Raw genomic sequence first — 25,047 nt, 5'->3', positions numbered from 1 at the left:
GAGGGTAGGGCCTGGGTGGGATTGGTGTCGGTGCAGGCTCAATGGGCTGAATGGCCTCTGTCTGCACAGTGGGGATTCTGTGGTCTGCCACCCTCTCCCCAACCCGCTACGATTCCTGTGGCGGGCAGGATGAGAAAATCCTCCCCCCTTATCTGACATCTTGTTATGAATGAAAAGCCATTTCCTTCAGTTAAATATTTGGAAGGCGGAAGTGATTGCTTTCAGTCCCCAATCCAAACTTCACTGCCTAGTCACCAACCCCCGCCCTCTCTCCCTGGAAACTCAGATTGATCCAGTCCATTTGCAACATTTTTGAACCAAAGTTGAGCTTCCAACTACATATCCTCGCCACCATTAAGATGGCCTGTTGTAATATCGCCCAACTTTGCCACTGCCTCAGTCCATCCCCCGCTGAAACCTTCATAGAATCCGTACAGGGCAGAAGGAGGCCATTTGGCCCATCGAGCATGCATCGACAACAATCCCATCCAGGCCCTATCCCCATAACCCCAATATTTACCCTGCTAGCCCCCTGACACTAAGGGCAATTTTAGCATGGTCAATCTACCTAACCCGCACATCTTTGGACTGTGGGAGGAAACTGGAGCACCCGGAGGAAACCCACATAGACATGGGGAGAATGTGCAGACCCCACACAGAAAGCCACCCAAGGCCAGAATCAAACCCAGGTCCCTCGCTTTGCGAGGCAGCAGTGCTAACCACTGTGCCACCATGCCGTCCATTCCTTTGTTTCTTCTAGCCTTGAATTTACCAATATATTTCTGGATGATCTCATCTTGTTCTCCCTGCCTTAAGCTTGAGGTGAGCCAAAACTCAGCTTCCCTGTCCTTACTTGCATCGAGTCCTGTTCTTCTTATCACGCCTGTCCTTGCTGACCTACTTTGCCGCCTGACTGAGCAACATCTTGCTTTTAAAATTCTCATCCTTGTTATCAAATCCCTCGGTAGCCTCACCTTCCCTGTCTCTGCAATCTCCGCTATCCCCACAGCCCTCCGAGACCTCTGCACTCACCATTTTGTTCCCTTGAATGTCAATATTAATCTATTTAGTGGCTTTTTAACAATTCAGCAGCTATTTCACTGGGAATGCACAATGCAGTTAATATGCTCATTTAAATTATTGTACGGTTAAAAATGTGAGAAATACTTGTGTCTGTCGTTTGGAAATTGTGTTTTTATGAATTATCTCTTGGATTATTTTTCTTGCATGTGTTTTATCTCTGAAATTTGTATTAATCGAGTGTTCAAAGCCGCCATTTCAATTTCAGCAAAATTCAGAAGGTAGGATTCCGTCTGGTACTCAACGTGTCAGATGTCACTCGGCAAAGCAGTCTGACCTCTGACCCTGAAAGTAATGGATTCAAGCACCACTTCAACAATTTGAGCATAAAATCAAAACTGACACTCCAGTTTTAAGGCAGCTCGGTGGCACAGTGGTTAGCACTGCTGCCTCGCAGCATCAGGGCCCCAGGGTCGATTCCCAGCTTGTGTCACTGTCTGTGTGGGGTCTGCACCTTCACCCCCTGTCGTGTCTACGTGGGTTTCCTCCGGGTGCTCCAATTTCCTCCCACAGTCCAAAAGACGTGCTGGTTAGGTGAATTAACCATGCTAAAATTCTCCCTCAGTGTACCCAAACAGGTGCAGCAACTAGGAGATTTTCACAGTGACTTCACTGCAGTGCTAATGTAAGCTTTATTTGTGACATGAATAAATAAACTTAAAAACTCAATGCAGGACCACATTTGCCCAACCCGTCCTCTAAGGTGGTAATAAAAGATCCCGTGGCACTGTTTACAAAAGAGCATGTGAGCTCTCATTGTTTAATCAACACTATCCAAAATGAATTATCTGATCATTTGTCTTGTTCCTGCCACAGGACAAAGAATTGAGAGAGGTCCGATTATTGAGACAGAGATGTCAGGGTGGAGATCCGAACCAGATATCCCCAAGGTTGTCTAGCATGGCAGGAAGACCTCACACTTGCCGGAGTCAGGCAAGTAATTAAGTGTTTAAAAAGGCAATTAACTTTAATTTTAACAAGGTTTTCTGCAAGAAGTCACGGGAACCTTTTTAAAAATTATTAATTTGTGGGACATGGCTGTCGCTGGCTAGCCAATATTTATTGCCCATCCCTAGTTTCCCAAGAGCAGTTGAGAGTCAACCACATTGCTGTGGCTCTGGAGTCACATGTAGGTCAGACCAGGTAAGGACGGCAGATTTCCTTCCCGAAAGGTCATTACTGAACCAGATGGATTTTTCCAACAATCAACAATATTTCATGGTCATCAGTAGATTCTTAATTCCAGCTATTTTTATTGAATTCAAATGCTACCATCTGCTGGGATTCGAACTCGGGTCCCCCGAGATTAGCAAAGTTTCTGGACTAATAGTCTAGATAATACCACGAGGGCATCACTTCCCCTTCAGAACCTCACCAGGTGTAAGTAGGCAGGGAGCTAGTTCTGGATGAGATGGCATCCATCATGAGACATAGTGAGCCTTGGCAGATAAGATGGTTCAATGTGGGCTTTTCCATAGTCAGCCCAGAAAAGAGGAAAAGAGCAGTGGGACATTTTGCAGGAGTGGCATATAGAGGGCTGGCACTTGCAGGGGTTAAGGCAGAGGTAGAATGGGGCACAGGCAACTGAGAGTGTTTATGAGGCATGGGCCTCCTCTCACATTTTGGCTCTCCCAGTGAGGAAGGGTGTCAGAGAGGAAGAAAACTGCAGCCACAGGCAGAGGGGTAGCTGGAGCACAAGCCCTGGTTGGGGGAATGGGATGAAGGAAGGAGAAGGGCACAAAGTGGCACACAACCAGCATTTTTTAAATTCATTTACAGGATGTGGGTATTACATGCTAGACCAGCACTTATTCCCCAACCCCTGAGAGGTGGTGGTGATCTGCCTTCTTGAACTGCTGCAGTCCATGTGGCGTACAAACACCTAGTGTGCTGTTTGGAAGCAACTCTGGCTCAGCAACATTGAAGGAACAAAGCGATATAGTTATAAGTCAGGATGGTGAGTGACCTGGAGGGGACCCTCCAGGTGATGGTACCCCTTGTGTCTGCTGCGCTTGTCCTTCCAGATGGTAGTGATTGTGAGTTTGGAAGATGCTGCCTAAGGAGCCTTGGCAAGTTCCTGTGGTGGATCTTGCAGGTGGCACACACAGCTGCCACTGTTGTCGATTGTGTTGGCAGGATGTGGAAAGAGTGCCAGTCAGATTGACTGCTTTGTCCTGGATGGTGTCAAGCTTCTTGAGTGTTATTGAAGCTGTACTCATCCAGGCAAGTGGACAGTATTCCATCACACTCCTGACTTGTGCCTTGTAGATGGTGGACAGACATCAGGGGTCAGGAGGTGAGTTATTCGCCACAGAATTCCTAGCCTCTGGCCTGTTCTTGTAGCCACAATATTTATATGGCTAGTCCAGTTCAGTTTCTTGTCAATTATAGCCTGCAGGATGTTGACAGTGGGGGATTCAGCAATAGTAATGCCACTGAGTGTCAAGGAGTGAAGGTGCTCCCTTGTTGGAGATGGTCATTGCCTGGTACTTGTGTGGCATGAATGTCACTTGCCACGTGTTAGCCCAAGCCTAGACATTGTCCAGGTCTTGCTGCATCTGGACATGGACTGCTTCAGTACCTAAGGAGTCATGAATGGTACTGAACATTCGGCAATCATCATAAAACATCCTCACTTCTGACCTTTTGATGGAAGGAAGGTTATTGATGGAGCAGCTGAGGATGGTTCGGCCTAGGACACTACGCTGAGAAATTCCTGCAGTGATGTCCTCAAATTGAGATAATTGACTTTCAACTACCATCTTCCTTTGTGCAATGTACGACTCCAACCAGCGGAGAGTTTTCCCTGATTTCCATTCACTCCTGCTTCTTGATGGCACCCTCAGTCAAATGCTGCCTTGCTCGCAACAGCAGGTAATCTCACCTCACCTTTGGAGTTCAGATCTTTTGTCTGTGTTTGAAACAAGGCTATAATGAGGTCAGGAGGTGAGTAATCCTAGCAAAACCCAAACTGAGCATCAGTTATTGCAAAGTAAATGCTGCCTGATAGTACTGTTGATGACCCCTTCCATCACTTTACTGATGAACAAGAGTAAACTGATGGGGCGGTAATTGGCCAGATTGGATTTGTCTTGCTTTTTGTGATTACCTGGGCAATTTTCCACAATGCTGGATAGATACCAGATGGTTAGCTGTACTGGAACAGCTTGGCTACAGGTGTGGCAAGTTCTGGAGCTTAAGTATTATTGCTGGAATATGTTGAGGGCTCAGGGTCCATCAACTTTACAGTATCCAGTACTTTAAGCCAATTTTTTGATATCATGTGGAGTGAATCAAATTGACTGCAACCTGCCATCTGTGATGCTGGGGATCATGACGTGGAGATGCCGGTGTTGGACTGGAGTAAATACGGTAAGAAGTCTCATAACACTAGGTTAAAGTCCAACCAACTTATTTGATAGTAAACTCACAAGCTTTCGGGGTTTGCCCGAACCACATATAGGTAATTAAACTGTGATAATCTGTGACAAACTGTGAGGCAGTATGGTGGCACAGTGGTTGGCACTGCTGTCTCACAGTGCCAGGGATCTGGGTTCAGTTCCTGGCTTGGGTCATTTTCTGTGTGGTGTTTGCACGTTCTGCCTGTGTCTCTGTGTGGGTTTCCTCTACGTACTCCGGTTTCCTCCCACAGTCTGAAAGATGTGCCCTGAAAGCTTGTGAGTTTTGTACAAAAATGCTGGGCTCACCCTCTTTGAAGTTGAGGATATTTGTGGAGCTTCTTCCTCCAGTAAACCCCGATCCCCAGAGCATTACCCTGGTCTCTGGATTATTAATACCACGATACACAATACCACTATGCCATCACCAGCTGTGCGAAGAACAAATTATCACAAAAATAGTAAATGCTGGAAAATCTCAACAGGTCTAACAGCATCTGTGGAGAGAGGATAGAGCTGGGAAGACAAATGGTGATACAGACTCGAAATATTGGCTCTATTCTCTCTCCACAGATGTTGTCAGACCTGCTGAGTTTTTCCAGCACTTTCTGTTTTTGTTTCAGATTCCAGCATCCGCAGTATTTTGCCTTTATACAGACTAAAGTAAAATTAAAAGTTTATTTATTAGTCACAAGTAAGGCTTACATTAACACTGCAATGAAGTTATTGTGAAACCCCTCTAGTCGCCACGCTCTGGCGCCTGTTCGGATCAATGCACCTAACCAGCATGTCTTTCCGACTGTGGGGAAAGCCGGAGCACCCGGAGGAAACCCACGCAGACATGGGGAGAATGTGCAAACTCCACACAGACAATGACCCAAGCTGGGAACTGAACCCGGGTCCCTGGCACTGTGAGGCAGCAGTGCCAACCACTGTGTCACTGTACTACCTCACAGCTTATCACAGATTATCGCAGTTTAATTACCTATATGTGGTTTCACACCAGTGTAGACAATCAGGCTGAGAGGGTTATAGAATTCACTGGATTCTCCCAATTGCAATGGACTGTATGCACATGGTCATCAAGGGTGCCACAGACATAAGAACATAAGAAATAGGAGCAGGAGTAGGCCATCTAGCCCTTCGAGCCTGCCCCGCCATTCAATAAGATCATGGCTGATCTGTCGTGGCTCAGTTCCACTTTCCCGCCCTCTCCCCATAACCCTTAATCCCCTCTCTTATCAAAAACCCATCAACCCGCATCTTAAAAATATTTAGCGAGGTAGCCTCCACCACTTCAACAGGCAGAGAATTCCAGAGATTCACCACCCTTTGAGTGAAGAAGTTCTTCCTCAACTCCGTTCTAAACTGCCCCCCCTTTATCTTGAGGCTGTGCCCCCTAGTCCTACTGTCCTTTCTGAGCGGGAAGAGTCTCTCCACCTCTATCCTATCCATCCCATTCATCATCTTATACGTCTCAATGAGATCTCCCTCATTCTTCTAAACTCTAACAAGTACAAGCCTAGTTTATTCAGCCTCTCCTCATAGCTCAACCCCCTCAACTCCGGTATCAGCCTAGTAAACCTCCTCTGCACTCCCTCCAAGGCCAAAATATCCTTGCGTAAGTGCGGCGACCAAAACTGCACACAGTACTCCAGCTGTGGCCTCACCAATGCCCTATACAGACCCTGCCAGACTTGTGCCCAGTAAGACATAATACTGTAACATAGGGAGTGCGTCCATTCACACAGTGTCTTCCCACCCGGCAAACACTTTGATGGAGCCAGGGAGCTCCAAAAGTCCCGGCTGCACACAGGAAATGCAAGGAGACCTCAAGCTTTGCCACATCATACATAACGGTGGAACAAAAAAAAATCACAAGGCTGCAAGCTTCCAAATAAGAGGAAGCTGTGAGCCCGCGTCTCTTCCGAGTGCTCCTCCGTTATTCTCCTCCTGCACTGTCAGCTGAGGTGGGGGCAGTCTGCTGACATCGCTGCCCGATGACTTGGGGTGATGTCGCCCCCTGTCTGCCTCAGGCCAGGAAGCCTCCAGCATACTGAGGGTCTCCTACACAAGTGGAGGAACCCCCCTCCTGTTCTTGGAGCTCACTATGGTGCTGGTGCCACCAACAGGGGGGGCTGTGAGATGCACGGTCAGAGATCCTCCTCTCCTTCAGGGGTAGAAGGCTGTCTCCTGGTCTCTGCAGCTGTTGGATCTGGTCTTTGACCTGTATGAGAGAAAAGATTATTTGATTTGATTTGATTTATTATTGTCACTTGTAGTTACAGTGAAAAGTATTGTTTCTTGCGTGCTATACAGACAAAACATACCATTCATAGAGAAGGAAAGGAGTGCAGAATGTAGTGTTACAGTCATAGTTAGGGTGTTCCATCACATCCTTATGTCCACTCAAGGGTAGAACACCTTGTGATCTTTGGTGGACACGTAAGCACCATGTCTTGTTTCACCAGAGAATCTCTTGCGCTCATCCATTGACCCACTCACTCTCTGTGTCTCCATACCTGCACCCCACCCCCCGCACTGCTGTCCTCACTTGACCTCTGCGACTGTGGATCAGGTTGCAAGGTAGGGGACACCACCACAAATCTTCACCCATTCCTTTACATGCCAACTATTTGACCTCCCCATGATGGTGCTAGGTTGAGTGCCTCCAGCATGCAGTCACATTGAGGCAGTGACAGGCCGGGATTATCCAGTCAAATACTGCCAAGCCTGCCACAGGCAGTGCCCCATTATCAGGGGCTGGTTTAGCATTCCTTTTCTAGCTAGCACGCCCTGACTCATTGCCACATGAGCATCCCTAAGGCTTTCAGAGTGTGGTTCACTCACCTGGATTACAGGAGGCCATTCACCCACTTGTGGCACTGCTACCAGATTTTGGGGACAAGCCTACAACTGCTGACTGCTCTATGATATCCAAACAGGCTTGCTTGGTCTGATGTGTAGATCCCTGGGGAAGAAGATCTCCCGCCTTACTGAGCATCCTGTACGAGAACCTGCAGGGAGCCATTGTAAAACCATTGTTGGACAGGGGCAGCAAGGTGGCACAGTGGTTAGCACTGCTGCCTCATAGTGCCAGGGAATTGGATTTGATTCCTAGCTTGGGTCACTTCTGTGTGAAGTTTGCACATTCTCCACGTGTCTGCGTGGGTTTCCCCCGGGTGCTCCAGTTTCCTCCCACAGTCCAATGATGTGCAGGTTAGGTACATTGGCCATGCTAAATTCTCCCTCAATGTACCCAAATTGGCGCTAGAGTGTAGTGACAGGAGGATTTTCACAGTAACTTCATTGCAGTGTTAATGTAAGCCTTACTTGTGACGAATAAATAAGCTTTACTTTTCAATAAATAAACTTTTACTTTTGGTGACTAGTGGAGTGCCCCAGGGGTCGGTGTTGGGGCCTCAGCTATTCACCATTTATATAGATGATCTGGAGGAGGGAACCGAGTGTATGGTGTCAAAATTTGCTGATGACACCAAGATTGGTGGAACGGCAAATTGCGCGGAGGGTGTGGAGAGTCTGCAGAAGGATCTAGATAGGCTGGGCGAATGGGCCAGGAACTGGCAAATGGAATTTAATGTTGGCAAATGTGAGGTTGTCCACTTTGGTAGGAATAATGGTAGGAAGGACTATTACTTACGTGGCGAAAAACTGCAGCAGGCGACGGTGCAGAGGGACCTCGGGGTCCTTGTGCATGAGTCACAAAAACCCAGCCTGCAGGTGCAGCAGGTGGTCAGGAAGGCGAATGGGATGCTGGCCTTCGTAGCGAGGGGGATTGAATATAAAAGTAGGTAGGTCTTGCCGCAGCTGTATAGGGCATTGGTGAGGCCGCAGCTGGAGTACTGTGTGCAGTTTTGGTCGCCGCACTTACGCAAGGATATTTTGGCCTTGGAGGGAGTGCAGAGGAGGTTTACTAGGCTGATTCCGGAGTTGAGGGGTTGAACTATGAGGAGAGGCTGAATAAACTAGGCTGAATAAACTTGTTAGAGTTTAGAAGAATGAGGGGAGATCTCATTGAGACGTATAAGATGATGAATGGGATGGATAGGATAGAGGTGGAGAGACTCTTCCCGCTCAGAAAGGACAGTAGGACTAGAGGGCACAGCCTCAAGATAAAGGGGAGGCGGTTTAGAACGGAGTTGAGGAGGAACTTCTTCACTCAAAGGGTGGTGAATCTCTGGAATTCTCTGCCCGTTGAAGTGGTGGAGGTTGCCTCGCTAAATATTTTTAAGACACGGGTTGATGGGTTTTTGATAAGCGAGGGGATTAAGGGTTATGGGGAGAGGGCGGGAAAGTGGAACTGAGCCACGACAGATCAGCCATGATCTTATTGGATGGCGGGGCAGGCTCGAGGGGCTAGATGGCCTACTCCTGCTCCTATTTCTTATGTTCTTATGTTCTTAATAGCATGGCCTTAGGCTTCCATCGGCAGTTTAGTGGGCACCTCTTCTGCCTCCAAGTAATTGAGTAGCCATTCACCATATTCTGAACCATCCCCCCATCCCAAACATCTGAGCTTCTCACCCTTGGGACTATAAATGTTTCAGGCTGCTGTTGCACATCACAAGCATTGAGTCTGATCCCTCACTGAAACAGCTCTGTAACATTTAATGCGGCAGCAGAAACAGATTCAGCTTTACAGATGAACAGCAAGCATTGCGCTGCTTGAAATCCTGTGCTCTCAGGAGGCAAGGAGCCAGTTCAAAAACAGGCTGCAGTGTTACACTACAGTGACATTTACATGGTCTGCACAGCTTCATCGAAGTTGCATTTTGAAAAGTATAACTCCAGGGTGAAGAGTTCACTCCACACAAGCTAATGTGGTATTGAACATTGCGTTGTGTGCATGAGAGTTTACATATTCTGTGTGCATGCAGCTTGCCCGCAGCACAAATCCCTATCCGTACGTTCTGGGACTAATCCAGTGTTGCCTCCTTTTAATGTTTGCTTTGATCTTTTCATCAATGCCCTATTCTTGAATTAGGAAGCAGAACATGTAACAATGTCTCTTCTAATGTTTAGCTAAGCTGGGTTAACGTGGCGGTGGTTTGCACATGGCTTTACTCTGCTGTTACGGTTGTATTTCCTTTTATGCTGTCACTCTGAACTTGCTGAATCCATTTTTTTTCCTCTGCTAGATTCCAGTTTTGTCTGTTGCAAACCAGAGGCACTGTCTGGGATGGTGGCTTTATCTGACCTTGCGTCCTTTCTTAATTGGCCATTATTCACTTATGTCCCTCGGCAGTGTGTGTTGGTGGGTTAATTGTCGACAGGGGTGTCATAGCCGATCTTTATTCTCTCCTCAACAGACATCTGCCAATGCACATTTTCCAATAGAAATTGCTGGAAACTATTTTGAAATAGGAATGCGGAAAAAATTCCCCTCCCTAATCTAGGTTAATTGTAGCTTTCCAACTATCACCCTGCTTAGATGACAGAACATAGCACAGACTAGAATCTTCCTGAGCTCTAAAAATCAGCCCCCAATTAGATAAACCTTCTCAGAGGGAATGCTGCCAGTCATTTTTAAAGGAACAACATTTTTAGTTCCAATTTTATTTTCTTCTTCTCCTAAGAAAGCTGATCTTGCTGGGTTATGGTTTCACAATGGGAGCCGTCTAATACCTCACCTGGTCCATCCTATATACAGCACCCTTGATGATGAGGCCCTCCCAGTTCTGGGAGTCCATTCAGGCAGAGTAAGTACAGAATCGTGGAACGCAACCTGCTCTTAAGAACAACAACTTGAACTTAGATTAGAGATCTTGGGACATTGGCAGACAACTTATGTCACATAGGACAGTGACGAGGGGTGAGGGGTGAGCAGCACTTGGTGTAGATATGATGTGGGCAGTGGAGCTTTCGATGAGTTGAAGATCATGGATAGTGGAGGATTGAAGATTAGTCAGGAGAACATTGGAATAGTCATGTTTGGAGGGGAAAACAGCATGAATGAGATTTCTAACAATTGATATGCTGAGGCAGTGCAGCTGAGTGATGTTATAGAGGTCAAAGAGGGGAGTCTGAATTTGATTTGATTTGATTTATTATTGTCACATATATTAACATAAAGCGAAAAGTATAGTTTCTTGCGCGCTACACAGACAAAGCATACCATTTACAGAGAAGGAAAGGAGAGGGTGCAGAATGTAGTGTTACAGTCATGGCTAGTGTGTAGAGAAAAATCAATTTAAGGTAGGTCCATTCAAAAATCTGACGGCAGCAGGGAAGAAGCTGTTCTTGAGTTTGTCAGCATGTGACCTCAGACTTTTCTATCTTTTTCCCGACGGAAGAAGATGGAAGAGAAAGTGCCCAGGGTACATGGGGTCCTTAATTATGATGGCTGCTTTTCTGAAGTGTAAACAGAGTCAATGGATGGGAGGCTGGTTTGCCAAATGTTTTGGGCTACATTCAGTCCATCAATCCAGACGTGCATCTTGGTGATAAATAGTATCTAAGGTCAGAATACCGAAGCTCTGAACATCCAGTTCAATCAGGTAGAGAGACAGAAGATGTAGTCCTCTCCGCCAGGATACTAGTAAATCGGCTATCACCTTTCTAAATTCCAGAGCTTTAATGGAAAGCTATTCAAAACTTTTCACTTTTGGAAAGATGCACGTTCACAGACTTCATTAATGAACCCAGAAGGTATTTATTAATAAGAATTGTACAGCAGGCTATTTCCCAGAATGCCTAGGAGACTCTCTCACCGTGAGTCCCAATTGGTCACAAGTGGCCCTTACACTGTGGTGTTGCCCTTAAAGGGACAATCACCACAAGTTTGTAAACATCAGAGTAATATATGCAGTTGTGAAAAGAATTGCATTTAATGTTGATGTTCATTTTATTGAGTGGTCTAAATTGATCTGTTGATGGATATGTTCTGACATAATCAAAGTGGTTGTATTTGGAGTTTGGAGCAAAGACATAGAGATTTGTGATGGGGGTTAAAGAGTGGTGATCTGAACAGAAATTAATGTTCTGATGGTGTGCCATAAATACAACGGTTGAGATTCTGTGGCCTCCCGGCCGCATGCTTCCCCCCGGTGGGAGGTAGTGGGTTGTTTCTTAGCGGCAGGATTCTCTGGTCCCGCTGCTGTCAATAGGAATTCCCTTTGATGTCACCCCATGTTGGCAGGGCAGGGGTGAGTTGCCAGCAGGACCAGAGAATCCCACTGCTGTGAATGGCTGGAGAATTCCGGCCAACATTCTTCAAAGTGCTTTGTCTGAAGACAGGTGAATATTAATGATACAACACTTGGAATGATATACATGCAAAGGTGCCTTGAACCATAAATATGACCATACCATATGCACAATGTCCCTTGGATGATGATTGTCAATATTGTCCCCTATGTGTTTGTATTGGGTTCTTAATGAATTTAGTTCATATTGACAAAGAAAAGAACAAAGAAAATTACAGCACAGGAACAGGCCCTTCAGCCCTCTAAGCCTGCACCGAACATGCTGCCCAACTTAACTAAAACCTTCTACCCTTCCGGGGACCATATCCCTCCAGTCCCATCTCATTCATGTACTTGTCAAGACACGCCTTAAAAGTCATTATCATATCTGCTTCCACTACTTCCCCCGGCAACGAGTTCCAGGCACCCATCACCCTCTGTGTAAAAAATCTACCTTGTACGTCTTGCCCCTCGCACCTTAAAACTATGCCCCCTAGTAATTGACTCTTCCACCCTGGGAAAAAGCTTCTACCTAACCACTCAGTCCATACCTCTCATAATCTTGTAGGCTTCTATCAGGTCTCCCTTCAACCTCCATCGCTCCAGTGAGAACAAGTTTCTCCAACCTCTCCTCATAGCTAATGCTCTCCATACCAGGCAACATCCTGGTAAATCTTTTCTGTAGCCTCTCCAAAGCCTCCACTTCCTCCTGATAGTGTGGCGACCAGAATTGAACACTATATTCCAAGTGCAGCCTAACTAAGGTTCTATAAAGCTGCAACATGACTTGCCAATTTTTAAACTCAATGCCCCAGCCGATGCCATATGCCTTCTTGACTACCTTCTCCACCTGCATTGCCACTTTCAATGACCTGTGTGCCTGTACGCCCAGATCCCTATGCCTATCAATACTCTAAAGAGTTCTGCCATTTACTGCATATTTCCTATCTATATTAGACCTTCCAAAATGCATTACCTCACATTTGTCCTTAACAAAGGCAAAGAAATGCTTGGGTCAAGGATGTGAAAGATCTGCTAAGTACCCATTCTTGGTTGCTTTTCATGCTGACATTGAGGATATGTAAACACTGTTCTGTGGATGGGATTAGACTGTGAATGGCTCCCACTCTTGAATATCCTGCCAGCTGTTACTCGCAAAGTTTAATGTGAATCATGGCAACTTGGACAGAGTTTCAGAGGGTGACCAACAATCAAACTATGTCACAGTGAAGGAGTCAATGCCTATAGGTGGGCAGCACAGAAAATTGGGAAGGAGAGTTTGAAGCAAAGAATAGCAGTGTTTGAATCACAGTCCAATTTTTTGCGAGCGAACTGAGACTGGAAGTGTCTGCCTCACCAGCAGCAACACAAATCAAAAGGAAATACGTCAGATTCTAGCTGATATGGTTGATGATCAGTGGACTGAATCCAAACAAGGAATTTATTGTCATTGTCAATGAGATCAAAAGCAAAAGAAAAGGAAACCAGTTTTGTGAAAGTTCAGATAGAGCCACAAGTACTGTATCTGGAAATTACCTCATTTTTTAAAAGGAAACCTGAATATGGAGGAGCTGGCAGAACAACCTATAGTGTTTCGAATCATATAACCAGAACTATGAAGGGTATTTTACACAATGGGGCTTCAGTTGCAGTGTCAATATGGTAAAATGACCTCTTTATTCCAGGGATATCAAGGGTCCCACAGATATGTTGATGCAAACAAAACACTTCAAATAAATACACTGCCCATCTTGCATTAAATAATCATGGTGCTATTCTATGGAGGTTTTTCTGTTTTGAATTATTTTGGTCTATCTGGTTGCTCAGACAGCCAACTCACTTTTGATAATTCTGCTCTGACAGCAGATGCAATTATTCTCCATGGAACCCTCCAGTCAGCCATGTTTTTATATATTTATATATATACAGTGATGTTAGTGCACATTTAAGAGAGATTTTTTAATCATGGTCACAACCTTGGGTGATATCATTGCCTGAAGGAAAGAAAACTGTGGGCAGGTCAGGTGACAGAAGTTTTTCAGTTTTCAGTTTTGCTTTGGCCGCAGTGTTAGAGGCAGTCTGAGAAACATGCTGGAAAAGAAGTCTCTTTCTCTCTCTGGATTTTGCTTTGAAATTTTTTTACCAGTTAGCTGAAAGGTTTATTGCCATGTTGCAGTAAAGAATCTGTGCTCTGGTGTTTTGGGGAGCTGATCAGATGCAAACTGCTCTGAGTTTTCAATACCATTTGACATCAGCATTCAACCCAAGGAACTGGATTCCAGTATCATGTGAGCTTTAGCCTGCGCAGTGATAAATCTGTTTAAAGGTTTTGGTTTATTGGATATTGGGTTTGATTGGAACATCTGATACATATTAATTAAGGATTATGCATTATTGTGGTTGTTCTGTTTTTGCTTGTAACTGGTAAAAGTTATTGTTAATTTTTGTTCCGTATTTGTTAGCTATATTCTTAAATAAACTTTGTTTGATAAAAGCTCCCTAGTGGATCTTTTGAGTCATGCTGACTGAGGTGAAACATATCATCTTATCCTAGCCAAATTCAAGATACAAAACTTATGATTCAGGCAGGGTCCATAAAATACTTTGGAATTTCCAACCTGAATTGTAACTACACACATACATTCTCCTTGTCTGGTTAAACTGAAGGCAGCACCAATGAAAATGCTTCTGTTGTTAGACACACAGTGAGGATTGGGGTTCCCTCATACCCTTCTCACAACATCAGCTCTGGTTTCGGGGAACTAGGGAACAGGCAGACTTTGAATTCTGGATCACATAGGTATCTGGAAGACAGTCTTCATTGGTTCTTTACAAATGCTCGGGCTGTTTTCTTGAAGCTATATGCATTCTCCCCAAGGGGATATTTTCCATCTCTTGCATGATAGTATCCTTTTGCTAGCTGTTATCTTTCAGAGAACTTCTTTTTTGCCCTGTGACATGGATGAGTCAATCAGAAACCAAGGGTGATGAGGTGACCAGCCCTAGTGCAATTATAGGGATGCTTGTCATGCTTCTGGCTTCATTTAGGGTTTGCACATCCAATTGTTGGTTCAATAGGGGTCCACTGCAGCTGGAGGTCATTGCCTTCCATTTATTAAAAACTGTTCTTTGTATTCTGGCAGAAATACACCATAGTCTGTCAATTGCTTCATTTTACATATCCTGTGTAGTATTGTATAACCTGTCTCATTTCAAAAGTAAAGAATCGGAGATGATACTTGAAATCAGTTACAGATTATTAATTCTTTTCAAATGGCGTTGTTTGTATAGCTCTGCTTGCACCAATCAACCTTAAATGGCTAACTGCAACATAATGTAGAGATCCTCAGTCCATCTGCACTGGTGTGTCAATAGGCTTTCCTCCAATACATGTACAGATGCCCCATGCAGAACCCCTGCTCTCCTTTCCTTCTTCCATACTGTCTGTGTAGCATGCAAGAAATGATACTTTTCACTGTGTATCAATATATATAACAATAATAAAGTAGATCAAATGTATGAGTGAGCAAGCACAAAGGCAGCAGTTTGTCACTGAGTGCAGCTAGTCACGGAGTGTGAATGTAAGAATTTGGTGAGTGAAAGCATTTGGTGCAGTGAAGGGGCAAGAAACAGCGAGGTCGTTGGTGAGTATTTTGCTCATTTTGTTTTTCCGCACCTGGGTAATTTATTAGTAATTGTGAAGTTTACTAGCGGTAGGGGCTTCTTCACACAGAGAGTGGTGGGAGTGTGGAATGAGCTACCAGATAAAGTGGCAAATGCGGGGTCACTTTTAACATTTAAGAAAAACTTGGACGGGTTCATGGATGAGAGGGGTGTGGAGGGATATGGTTCAAGTGCAGGTCAGTGGGACTAGGCAAAAAATGGTTCGGCACAGACAAGAAGGGCCAAAAGAAGGGCCTGTTTCTGAGCTGTAATTTTCTATGGTTCTATGGTTCTATAGTCAGGTTAGAGTCATAGGACTCTATTTTACCATTTTGATTCTAAGTGCTGGGCAGGCTTGAAACTGGGAGTGTTTCAGATCCGAGTTTTAGACACATTCTGAGGTGCCCCCATACACACTCTGCCTGAAAAAGGTATCAGCAATTCTGAATCGCGCTGCACAAGCCTGTGGGTGGGGCTTAATGAGCCCGAAACCCTGCAGCTCCGACTGGTGCCCCCAGCTACACATGCGCAGACAAAAAAAGATAGAATACAGCTCCCCTGCCACTTCCCTCCCAGGCCAGATAATGCCTCCACTGGCTCCCATAGACATTGCCCCACCTCTACAACTTTACTGACCGCCTTATACCCCCACCTACCCATCACCCAGACTTATCCCTCCTCCCTTTTCTCACTGATTACAGGTAGAGTGACAATGGACGCCCCCCCCCCGACCTCCTTGCCCCTCACTGATCACAGTCAGAGTGGCAGCAGACCCCCTTCTCCCTCCACCAATTTCAGGCAGAGGGCCATCGGATACTTGGCACTTATCTCCTCACTAACTGGAGCGCTCGAATTGGACTTTTGTAGAACATATCTGTTTCGTGCCAAATCTGGATGGATGAATGTGGCAGTAAAGGGGGAAGTACCAGTCAGGTTGGGCATGCAGCCCATTTAAGTCAATTTAAATGCATGTAAATGCCCATTTCGGGCGCAGTCCCAATCATGGCTATTTTCAGGCCTTGGTAATGGGGAAACCAGCGAGGAGATGGACGTGGATCTCACTACTCACCACATGCCTGACTTACACCCGGAAACAGGCACAACGCAATGGTAAAATCGAGCCTGTAGAGTCATAGAGGTTTACATCATAAAAACAGGCCCATCAGCCCAACTTGTCCATGCTGCCCCTATTTTTAAACCACTAAGCTAGTCCCAATTGCCCGCATTTGACCCAGATCCTTCTGTATCCATCTTACCCATGTAATTGTCTAAATACTTTTTAAAAGACAAAATTGAACCTGCCTCTACTACTACCTCTGGCAGTATTTTAAAAACATATAAAAAATACCTGAATTACAAAGACCAAAATAAAGTTCATAATTCTCAGCATTAAGTATCAATATGCCTTACATACTACACAAAAAAAAGACAAGGTGCAGGATTTTATGGCCTTGCTCATCCCAAAACTGTAAAATCCCACCCACGCTGTACAAGGATTCTGATGCTTGTTGGAATAAAGGGAAAATTAATAACCTTTTGCAGAGGTTGTCATAAAATAGTGCGAAGGCATTGGACAAATCTATCATCGATTTGGAAATCGATAAAGTAATGAATGCATTTAAAAATAATAAAAGCCTGACTCTGCTGGCTATATGCACAAATTTTGTGAGACATGTAAAGATGTATTTACATTTTTACTTCAGCTTGTCTATCATTATTCTGTAGATCGTTGGCTCCTTCATGGACAGATGCAGTCATAAGTCCTTCATAAGGAGGGTAGATACCTGACAGAGTGTGAATCATATTGCCCCGTTTCGTTATTAACTGCAATCTGATAATTCTAACACTAATACTAGCCCATAGAGTAAATAGGATAGTAACTGAGATTAGACCCCATACCAAACTGAATTTATAACAGGACATTACTCTGGAGATTATCTCCACAGGATATTTAATATTATGACACATGCCCAAATTAGTGGCAGTGTGGCCATAATCTTGGGGTTGATTCTCCCAAAAAAAATGAAGGAGCACCAATCAACACCTCGCCATGGCCAGAACCAATCCTTCCCTCCACGTGCAGTACCAATTTCCCCAATCCGCACCCCAATCCTTGCCCCTCCTATTGTACAGCCCAGATCGCCCCCCCCTCAACGTGCAGCCTCAATTGCCCCCTCCCTCCATCTCCCATCGATTCCTAATGCAGAGTGCACTGTGTCCCCCCCCCCCCCCACTACCACCACTGATTGGCACTGCCCCCAATAGGCCACACCACTTTGGCACTGCCTGGTGGGCAGTCCCAAGTTGCTGGGCTGGCAGTGCCCCAGGAGCACCCCCACCCAGCCCGACTTCCCGATGTGGGAGAGCCTCGGTGTCCTCTGTCCCCACCAGTGAGAAGACCCCATTGATGGGGACTAGCTTTAATCCAGGCTGGTGAGAATCTCTCCCAGCGGGGGTGGGAGACATTAGCGAGCCTGGAGAATACCGTCCTGGACTTGCTAATGATATGGAAATGTGCATTTCTATTTTGTAATCTGCGCGGCTTATTACATCAAAAAACGTTGCCTGGGAGACTCGCCATTGCCGGACACCAGTCACAAGTCCCGCTACAAGCCCCCCGCTGATGTCTCTAGGTGCAAGACTGCTCGGGCAGCGCAACAGGCCAGGAGAATCGCTCCCCTCCCCCCTTATCTTTAGATGCTGAAAAGCTCTCTGGCTGTTTGGACAGCACAGTGGTTAGATCACAGTGCCAGGGATATGTATCCGATTCCTGGTTTGGGTCACTGTGTGTTCTTCCCGCGTCTGCGTGGGTTTCTCCGAGTGCTGTACTTCTGACAATAATAAAATAAATAAATGATTAAAGTGGAGTATCATGGGTATACCTATTCCAGACTTTAGATCGGCTGAGATCTGGACCTAGCTTTGGGAGATGGATCCATATCCTCTATTCAAATCCATGGGCCTCTGTTAGAATGGTCATATTTCTGAAGCTTTTGGGGTTAGAGAGGGGGACAAGACAAGGTTGTCCTCCGACTCCCCACCTCCCTCTGTTACATTTATAGAACCCTCATTACAGAGACAATACATACTTAAAAGGTGTTATAGCTGAAGAAGACCACAAATTGTCATTATATGCTGATGGTATCCTGCTACACTTACCAGATCCTACGACATCCACAATTTTTCAGAGGACAGTTTTAAAAGGTTTGGCTATCACTCAGGTTACAAATTTAATGTTGATAAAACAAAAGCAATGGAAATAATGGACGGCATGCTGGCACAGTGGTTAGCACTGCTGCCTCACAGTGCCAGAGACCCACGTTCAATTTCCAGCTTTGGGTCACTGTCTGTGCGGAGTTTGCACGTTTTCCCCATGTCTGCATGGGTTTCCTCCACGCACTCCGATTTCTTCCCACAGTCCAAAGAGATGCTAATTAGGTACATTGGCCATGCTAAATTCCCCCTCTGTGTACTCAAACAAGCGCTGGAGTGTGCCAACTAGTAGATTTTCACAGTAACTTCATTGCAGCGTGAATGTAAGCCTACTTGTGACTAATAAATAAACTTTACTTTAAATGGACAGATCTTCAACCGTATTGTGGCACACAGTGCCTTCAAATGACCAATCAGGGCATTAAATATCTCAGTATCCTTGTTGCACTATCAATCGGTAGATTATATAGAGTAAATTCCACGCGTATCATTAACTGTATCAAAAGTGATTTGGATTAGCGGCTGACCCTATTCTGCTTTCTGTTAGGGTAGATTATAATTATTAGGATTAATGTCCTCCCTAGATTTTTGTACCTGTTGCAGATGCTACCCATTCAGATTCGAACATTTACTTTCAATAAGCTGGTTCGTGTGAACTCCTGTTTTATATGGCAAAGAAAATGGCCCAGAGTGCGATTTCAAACATTACAGCTGACTCAGGTGGAAGGAGGTTTAGCATTCCCCAATTTTAAATTCTATTTTGGGCAGCTCGACTAAAAATCCATGACAGCTGGGTTAACAGATAAAAGTAGCAACGTTTGCTGAGCCTGGAGAAACTTCAGGTACAAACTCCACATACACAATGCTGGGAATTGAACCTGGGTCTGACTGGCACTGTGAGGCAGTAGTGCTAACCACTGTGCCACCATGCTATCCATTATTTCCACTGCTTTTGTTTTGTCACTATTAACTTTGTAACCTGAGTCCTAGCCAAACCTTTTAATACTCTCCTCAGAAAAATTGTGGATGTTGTAGGATCTGATGCCAACTTCCATTAACTGCACTGCCATTTATGGGTAATAGCATAATGGACAGCAGAATGAGTGAATGGATGAGGTTGATTATCTATATTTGGAAAGAAATTCAGAAGTCATTTAATTTACCCAGTTCAATCTCGGCTCTGACCACTATTGGGTCTGTAAGTAAATTTCATACCTCCAATGCACAATAAGGGCTTTAAGAAATGGCCTGAATATGGTCTTGCCTTCCTTCACCAGGTATTTAAGCAGGATACTTTGAAATCATTTGAGCAGGTCAGAGGGGAATTTGGCCTTCCAAATACTGACTTTTTTAGATATCTATGGGTAAGACACACTTCCTTTTAAAACATGAAGACCTACACATAGTAAGAAGTCTATCTCCAACAGAGTCATACTTTGCAAACATTCAATGAGATGTCCATGTAGACTACATCAACTGCATTACCTTCATCTACACACCTAGTTACCTCCTTGAAAAAGGCATTCCTCTATATGGGCCCCACCAATTCCTTATATATTAAAAGGGAATGGGAGATGGAATTTTTCAAAGAGATGACTAGGTGTGTAGATGAAAGTAATGCAGTTGATGTCATCTACATGGACTTCAGTGAGGCTTTTGACAAGGTCCCACACAGGAAACTCATCAAGAAGATAAGACTTCACAGGATCCAGAGCAATCTGGCAAATTGAAACACTTCAGCTATTAAGAGAGGCGGGTTAAGCTGGGATTGTTTTACTTGGAGCAGAGAAGGCTGAGGAAGGACCTGACTGAGGTGTATAAAATGATAAGGGGCATAAGAAAGAACTTTTTCCTTTAGTAGAGAGGCCAATAGCAGGGGGCATAGATTTAAGGTAAGGGACAGATTTAGAGGGGATTTAAGCCAAAGCTTTTTCACCCAGAGAGTGGTGGGAATCTGAAACTCACTGCCTGAAAGGCTGGTAGAGGTGGGAACCCTCCCAACATTTAAGAAGCATTTAGATGAGCATTTGACATTCCATAGCATACAAGGCTACGGACCAAGTGCAGAACAATGGGATTAGGATGAATAGGTACCCGATGGCCGGTGCAAGCATGATGGACCGAAGGGCCTCATTCTATGCTGTAAAAATTTATGAATCTATGACTCTGATTCTAACTACAACAGGAGATACGGGTGGAAGATTGGAAGAAAATCTGTTCTGTGTCCCATCGTGTATCTGGAGAGACTGTTTGGAGGATCTTGCTGTATGCTATTCGACTTCCCACATTACTACATGGGAAAAGAATCTAAGGTTCAGAATAAATCTTTATTTAGAAAGAAGCAGATTAATCAGTCAGATTGGATTTGCTAAGGAAATGTTTGTGTCTCACTAACATGATTGAATTCACTTTGATGAGGTGATAAGGAAGGTCAGTGAGGACAGTGCATTTGAGATGGCCACTTGGATTTCAGCAAGTCTTTCAAGTCTTTTTCTGGGCCCATGGGAACAAAGAACAAAGAACAAAGAACAACCCAGCACGGGAAACAGGCCCTTCGGCCCAACGAGCCCGCGCCGCCGCATCACCCTACACCTATTCTACCCTGCATGTCTACGAATGGGACCCTACTCAGTCAGATTCAGGGAAGAAATAGTGTCAATTTGGTAAAAACCGATTAGCCTAAGAGCACATCTTTGGGGTGTGGGAGGAAACCGGAGCGCCCGGAGGAAACCCACGCAACCACAGGGAGAATGCGCAAACTCCCACAGACACAGGCCCAAATCCATGTGTCTGCACAGCTAGCAGTGCTAGTCACCGAGCTGTTGCGGCGCCCGTCTACCGGTCCAGGATCAAGCACACACACCGACACGAAGTACTAGGCCACTCCTGGACTTCCAAGAGCAGCCCACGCACGACCCGCCGTGTGCATGCCCCTCGCTTGACACGAGGTGGACCTCCACCTGTGGAATAAAGACAAAAAATATTAATCATACAGCCTGCCCTTCCGGTGTCTCCCGAGGTTTAACCCTATTTAATAGCCCCTACCATATCCCTCCATTCTTGTTTCACTCATGTGCCTATCTAACTGCATCTTAAACGAGTCCAACGTTCCTGCCTCCACCACCCTACTCGGTAGCGCATTCCAGACCCCCACAACTCTCTGCGTAAAGAACCTTCTTCTCACCTCCAAATTATACCTCCCCCCCCTCACCCTTAAATGATGACCTCTCGTGTTCGTACCCAGTCTAGGGAGCAGTCTCTCACTATTAACTCTATCTATTCCCTTCAGTATCTTATATACTTCTATCATGTCCCCTCTCAATCTCCGTCTTTCCAAGGAGAATAGCCCCAGTTTCTTCAACCTGTCCTTGTAACCCAGTCCCCCCATGCCAGGCAACATCCTGGTAAACCTCCTCTGCACCCTTTCCAGAGACTCCACGTCCTTCCGGTAGTAAGGTGACCAGAACTGGACGCAGTACTCCAAATGCGGTCTAACCAACGTTCTGTACAACTGAAGCATTAGACGGCAGCTTTTATACTCTATACCCCTTCCTATAAAGGCTAACATCCCATAAGCCTTCCTAACAACGTTCTCCACTTGTGACGCAACCTTCATGGATTTGTGAACCTGCACTCCCAGGTCCCTCTGTATGTCTATACTCCTAATCGGCCTACCTTTTATCACATAGCTCCTCTCTGCATTATTCCGTCCAAAATGCATCACCTCGCATTTGTCAGGATTAAATGCCATCTGCCACCTATCTGCCCACTGCACCAACCTATCTATATCCTGTTGTATCACCTGACAATCCAGTTCCGTACCCGCCAACCCTGCCATCTTGGTGTCATCAGCAAACTTGCTGATCACACCACCTACGCCCTCTTCCAAGTCATTTATGTAGACTACAAAGAGGAGAGGTCCCAGTACTGAGCCCTGCGGCACACCACTGGTCACTGGCCTCCAGCCCGACAAGGTCCCCTCCACAACTACCCTCTGTCTCCTATTTCCCAGCCAGTTCTCAATCCACCTAGCTACCTGGCCTCGTATCCCATGCGCCTTATATAGAAGTACTATATTGAATCCAAAATTAGCTTGGAGACAGGAAGCAAAGGGTGGTTGGGTGTTTTTGTGGCAGGAAAGCTGTTTCCAGTGAAATTCCCTAGGGATCAATGCAAGGTTCCTTGTTTTTTGCAGCATATATCAAATATTTAGATATGAATGGAGGGGATATGATTAAAGAGTTTGCACATTATACGGAAATTGACTGGGTGTTTGAAAAAGTGGTAGCAAGCTATCAATGGTGTAGTCAAGTAGGCAAAACAATGTTGAAAGCACCTGCCCCCCAATACACTGCTGAGGAGAGGATTACATTTTGTCAATAGAATATAAGAGCAGTGACGTTATTTTGGAACTGTAATTAAACACTGGTTAGGCCATGGCTGGAGTACTGTGAGTGCAGTTCCGGTCTCTGCATTGCAGAAAAGGTGAGATCGCACTAAAGAGGGCCCAGAGGAGATCTGTGAGGATATTACTTGGACTGGAGTAAGTATGGGGCAGCACACGTGCACAGTGATTAGCACTGCTGCCTCAGAGCTCCAGTGACCTGGGTTTGATTCCCAGCTTGGGTTACTATCTGTGCAGAGTCTGCACGTTCTCCCCATGCCTGCGTGGGTTTCGTCCCACCGTCCAAAAATACGTGGGTTAGATGCACTGGCCATGGTAAATTGCTCCTTAGTGTCCCAGAATGTGTAGATTAGAGGGATTAGCGGGGTAAATGTCTGGGGTTATGGGGATAGGGCCTGGTTGGGATTGTTGTTGGTGCAGACTCAATGGGCCAAATGGCCTCCTTCTGAACCTTTGGACTGCAAAGTTTAAGTTATAAACAGGGCTGAGGTGTAAAAGTAAGCATCCAAGCTGGTGACACTTCCGGGCTGGTTCCTCGTTAGCCAGCACAGACACAATGGGCTGAATGGCTTCCAACCTTGCTATTCATTTCTGTGATTTCTTTTGCTGTCACTCGGCCAGGATTTAGGAGCAACAAGATATAAGTATGTTTTAAGAATGTCTTTACACCAGCAAGCAAAAAACATTGTTAAATTTTACGCTCGGAGGTGTTCTAGATGCTAGTGTCAGGGGATTACATTGACCGTGGGTGGGTGGAGATTTAACGACAGGCAGAGAGTGATCCTCTGCTTGTGATGCAGCAGTTGTGAGGCATACACAGGGTCTGCTGTTAGATGACTTTGCTGCAATATTTGAGTCCAATTACCTGCCATCCCCAATCTGCTGCTAAAGGTCTTTCTGACAAAGATTACACTATTTTATCAAATAACTCTCTGAGTCTGGGTTTTCAAACTAATAATCATTTCTTCAGTATACAATCTTTGCTGAAAGAGAATGTTCTCTAAGTAATTACTTCTCTGAGCTTTATTTATAAATACTCTAGCTGGGGAAAGTGAGCAGAATACTAACTTTCAGTATAATGCGCTTTCAGTGCATGGGGCCCGCTATTGATGAGGAACCCACTAATGAGTGGAACAGGCTTTGCCCTGACATTAGAGTTTAGCCAAGGTATTAATTGGAGCAGACTGCTCATGCCTCAGAGATTAAAGGAACGCTGGCAGAGGAGAGGATAGATCCTTGCTACAACTATCAGGACAGAGACAGCACCTTCGATGATGGAGTCTCAATTGAGAGGCTGCCTCCCCATTCCCCCCCGCTTCTCTGTAGCCTGCCTGGAGTACTCACCATATAATGGTCTAAAGACCCTCGTTGACTTCACTTTTCTTCGCTTTAGACCAACTTAAGCTACAGCTCCACTCATCCCTCATTCTCCCAAGACATCTTCTCAAACTCCCACCTGAACAGCTGCCTCAGACACTCAGCCTTACTTTAGTGGTATCTCACACCCAATGCACACAGTCACTCCCACCCACCACCACAAACAGGTTATGTCCTCCATCTTCTCACCGCATTGTTTTCCTCACACCGAGAACGCTTTACTTTCTCCATTTGAAGGGGACAAGATCACAGGATTGCAGGGAGAGGCAGGGGCTGAGTGTGGCCTTCACTAGTCACCACCCTGTCTGCTGTGGAGAATGACATGCTAGAAATCAGTGTAGTGCCAGAGTCTGTGCTCCTTGGAAATGCGGGGAATGGGCTCTCCCGGATAACTTGTGACACGGTCAATATCACGTAGTACGTGGTACAGAGCAATTAATTCTTGGTAATTTGGAGTCACCTGCATCTGACATATGTCCTGCATAATGATAACCTTGAATCCTTGCCTAATTCCAGTTTTAATTCATATCTTTTATCTTCCACAGATTCCTTCAAATGTGATACTGTAGATGGTGTAAGAGACACATTCGTACCACACAGTGCTAGGCAGTGACTATCTCCAACAAGAGAGAATGTAACCATTTTCCTTTGATATACAGTGGCTGTATCTCCCACTGTCAACATCCTGAGGTCATCCATTGACTAG

The sequence above is a fragment of the Carcharhinus amblyrhynchos genome, chromosome 15, assembly GCF_965287045.1.
Source record: "Carcharhinus amblyrhynchos chromosome 15, sCarAmb.v2.hapA, whole genome shotgun sequence".
NCBI lineage: Eukaryota > Metazoa > Chordata > Chondrichthyes > Carcharhiniformes > Carcharhinidae > Carcharhinus > Carcharhinus amblyrhynchos.
The sequence above is the reverse complement of the archived record's forward strand: the minus strand, read 5'-3'. Positions refer to the sequence as shown.